This window comes from Cryptomeria japonica, chromosome 10 (assembly GCF_030272615.1).
Source record: "Cryptomeria japonica chromosome 10, Sugi_1.0, whole genome shotgun sequence".
In the NCBI taxonomy this organism is placed as follows: Eukaryota; Viridiplantae; Streptophyta; class Pinopsida; order Cupressales; family Cupressaceae; genus Cryptomeria; species Cryptomeria japonica.
Window position 1 is genome coordinate 155,408,965 of NC_081414.1, and position 4,871 is coordinate 155,413,835.

The window sequence follows — 4,871 nt, forward strand, 5'->3', positions numbered from 1 at the left end:
GTCTAGCCATAGGTGCAAAAGTTACACCATAATCAATTCCTTTTTCTTGGGCATAACCTTTACAAACTAGTCTTGCTTTATTTCGAATGACCTCTCCTTTTTCATTCACCTTGTTTCCGAAAATCCATTTTGTATCGATTACATTTTTGTCCTTCAGTCTTGGGATGAGTGTCCATGTGTCATTCTTCTTGATTTGATCAATCTCTTCTGTCATAGCATTTATCCAATCTTCACTGTTAAATGCCTCTTTCACTATTCTCGGCTCAAATTCAGATATTAGACATGTGTTCTGTCTCAGTTTGTTCCTTGTCATCACTGGATCATCCTTATCTCCTATAATTTGACTTGGTGCATGATGTCTTCTGACATATTTGGCTAATACAGGCTCGGTAGGCTCTGTATGATCTTCTTCATCACTTGGTAACTGGATATTCTCTTCATTTTCTTCAACAATTTTCTCGATAAGACTTGTCGGTTGAACATAGAAAAATTCATCATAATCTTCTGGTTCCTTGGAATTTCCTTCATCATTTCTTTCTACAAATTCATCAATTTTCACATTTGCACTTTCTACTATTTTGTTAGAGATTTGATCAGACATTTAAATGCTTTTCTTCTAGAAGAATAACTAAGAAATGTTCCTTCTTCACTTTTCTGATCAAACTTGCCATTTCTATCATCTTTGTGTACATAGCATCTACTTCCAAAGATTTTAAAATAACTTACATTAGGTTTTTTGTCATACCAGATTTCATATGGTGTCTTCAAAGTACCTTTCTTCAGTTGTACTCGGTTCAGGGTGTAAACTGCAGTGCTTATTGCTTCTCTCCAAAATGTTTGTGGCACTTTCTTTTCAATCATCAGGGTTCTGGCACAATCCACAATAGATCTGTTTCTTCTCTCAGCAATTCCATTTTGCTGTGGAGTTCTCGGTGTAGAGACTTGTCTTTTTATACCATGATCATTGTAGAATAAGTTGAACTCATCAGATGTGAATTCTCCTCCTCTATCTGATCTAAGACATTTCAGTTGTCTTCTTGTTTCATTTTCAACTCTTGCCTTGTACCATTTAAACATTTGAAAAGCTTCTGATTTTTCTTTTAAAAACATTACTGACATCATCCTTGAGTATTCATCCACAAATAATATGAAATATTTATCACCATAATAACTTTGAACTTTCATAGGACCACAAAGATCAGTGTGCACAAGATCTAAAATTCCCTTAGAAGTGTAAGACTTACTTGTAAAGCTTGATCTTGTCATTTTACCCATTTGGCATTCTCGGCACATAGCATTCTCAGGTTTTTCAAGACTCGGTAGACCTCTTACTTGGTGCTTCTTGCTTATTTTGATCAGATTATCAAAATTTACATGACAAAACCTTTTATGCCATAACTAGGTATCATCTATCTTTGCATACAAACTTTTATTCCGAGTTGAGTCAAGGTAAAATGTGTTACCTTTTGTTTGTGTCCCAGTAGCAGCTAACTTTCCATTCTTGTCATGAACTTTGACAATTCCTCTGAAATTCTATTCGGTATCCTGTATTGTTTAGCTGTGCTACACTCAACAAAAATTGTATTTCAAACCTTCAACCCAATAAACATCATTGCATCTTGCATTGTCAAGAAGTGTTATAGATCCTTTACCTCTTACCAGACATGGTGCATCATTACCAAATCTTACATAGCCTCCATCATAGTCTTCTAATATAACAAACTTGTGTTTATCACCTGTCATGTGATGTGAGCATCCATTATCTATGATCCAAGAATCATTAGTATTTATGTGAGATATTAGGGATTTTTCTTCATACCTTTCTTCATCTGATCCATCTTTGATAGCTACATAAACTACTTCCTCTGTATCAGTTTCATTTGATTTATCATCATTGGATTCCTCATCGGCTATTAAGCATGACTTTCTATCTCTTCTTCTGAAGTCTCGGTGTCCTCTGTAATGATTATCTTTCTGTCTATCATCTCGGTAATCTCTCTTTTCAGTAGAATCTTTGTCAGGACAGTTAGAAGCCATATGTCCTATCTTATCACAATTGAAACATTTCAAAGGTAGTTTTCCTTTATACTTACCTTTGCCTCTCGGTAACCTTCTGGCTAATAGTGCTTCAAAATCTTCTTGCTTTCTGATTTCCTCATACAGTTTGTGTACTTCCTCCATGTTCTTGCAAAATATTTCACTTGCTCCACTGTGATCCCCTTTAGTGTACTTACTCATTCTATCCTTGTAATCATCATATTCACCAATATGAAAATAACTAAATGCAGATTCAACTTTATTTACCAATGACCCACTGTTATCAAAGTTGATTAACTCAAATGCATGCAACTTACCAATAGTAGCATCTAGAGAAACTGGCATATTAGGTACAGACCTCAATTCTTTGATTGCAGAGACTCGGATTGCATAAGCTGGTAGAAGGGTTCTTAACAACTTACTTGTTATATCCTTTTCTTCAATAGTTCCACCTGCTCCTTTGATTTGATTGACAATCTTGTTTAGTCTTGTATTGTACTGGGTTATGTTCCCACCTTCATTCATCCTTATAGATTCAAGTTGTCCTCTTAGACTATCCACTTTTGCTCTTTGAACATGTTCATCTCCACCATACACAGATATGAGCTTGTCCCACATAGCCTTTGCATCATTGCAGCCTTCTAGATCATTAAACTCTGAATCAGTCAATGCAGATGTTATTTCAATCATTGCTTGGATATGTTCTTGCTTTGCCTTTATCTCTTCCATTGTCAATGGATAGGTGCTCGATGTAATGAAATCATTCTCCAAATAATATACAGCATATTCTCCAACTCCTGATAGGTGCAGCTTCATCCTTTTCTGCCATGTAGAGAAACTTGACTTGTTCAGCTTCGGTGCATCCCTCTTATACATCTTTGGATCTTTTCCTCAAGTACCTTTAAACTTTTCTTTCCGGAGTCCAAAGCTCTGATACCAATTGATAGTTTTGATACTTAAAGATAAGTACAGATGCCAAGCTAATAAGATGAGAGGGGGGGTGAATCATACAAACTTAATCTTCCATAAAAACATCAGATTCAACCTCGGTAACATATACTTTAGTAATATAACCAAAACTGCTAAACATGCAAACTCAAAAGCATATAAACATCATAAACCTCATAACACCAGATTTAACGTGGAAACCCAAATAGGGAAAAACCACTGTGGGATTTCAGACCCACTAAGAAATATACTCTTCTAGAGTATGCTCGGTTAAAAGCAAATCCTGTTATAGATTACAAACACATTGCTAGATGTGGCCCGATTAAAGGATTTCCCTCAAATCTGTTAGGATCTTCACCTTGTTAGAAGTGATCTTGTTAAAGGATTCCAAACACTCAATCAGAATGTCACCTTGCTAGAGGGTTTTACAAATAAGACTGTTAAGTCCACTTGGTTAAGAGATTTTCTGTCACTTCACAAAATAACAGTAATAAAATCTATCGGCAACTTCACATCTAAAATGCTAAAGCAGATTCTTATTTTCTCAATATAATATAGACATAGAACTAATCTTGTGCATCTCCTGGGCTCTATACTCTGTTATTCAAAACAGGTCTTCAAGCTTCTGTGCTCGGTAATCACTATGTAGCATCCTTGTGCATACACTTGCCCGCATACATTGTTTATCAACAGTTCCTTATTTATAAACAATTCGCCAACCGCTTAATCTCCTTGATCACATTTCCCATGATCAATCATAGCCATCAGATCTTCAAACTTTGTCTAGGTTCAATGTATCCTTCAATCTGAAAATGTTTTACCCCGCCTTGGAACTTGCATATATTTCTTGGAACTTATGCTAGGGTATTGCGGTTCAATCTAAGCTGTAGATCTTCCTGCCAATTATCCTTTGCCATAGATTCTTTAACAAACTTCATTCACGTCATACCAATCATTTAATCATAGCTAGCTCATCAGCTTCCTTCATTAAATAATGCTTTTATTCATTTAATGCATTCTGTTATTACTCAGTTGCAACTTGGTAAATACTAAACTTCACTCAGTAGACATTCTGCCTTCTTTAACTGATAGCGATAACCTTAGGGTTTACCGACTGGGTTCCTTGCTCGGTAACATAGTATAGTATTAACCTTTCAATCAATAACATATGTAGGATATCAAAACAATCTAATCATCATGATCTCATCATTGTCTAACTCGGTAATAGTTTCCCATTAAATAACTTATTTCTCCCCTTATCCATCATATTCTTTCTGTGTCTTTTACCGACATCTTTATACTCATCAAATCATACTTCTCAAGATATGGCAACATCATACTAAATTACAAAATCAATTTCTTGACATCAATGACAAAATAATAATATTAAGACAGTAAACATCCTTAATCAGTTATATCCATAATCATCAACAACCTTCTCAATATCCTTATTGAAATGCCAACAATCTCTCCTTGTCTGTTATAATGCCAAATGCCAACACAATCAACGCAACTTACAAAACACAACCAACCTTCCTATATGAATGTGTAAATATCTATGAAAAGATTACCTCAATTTACTATCTACAAGTTCACTTGTGAATATAACAATGTTAATTGACATTTATGGCTCATGGGTGTTTAATGCCCATAAGTAATCCACTTTAGTTCAAAGGATATAAATAAACAATCTCAAACACATTTAGGATTTAGATTAAGGGCACTCTCTAACATGGGATATAATTAAAATAACCAACATTTCATTCACCAATAGCTAAAAGAACAACAATCAATCAACCATTTTTACAAGAGAAAAAGCACAACGTCAATTATAAAGATAGCCAAAAGATATTCATGCGAGGGAGAGACCTTGTACTTATAGACTA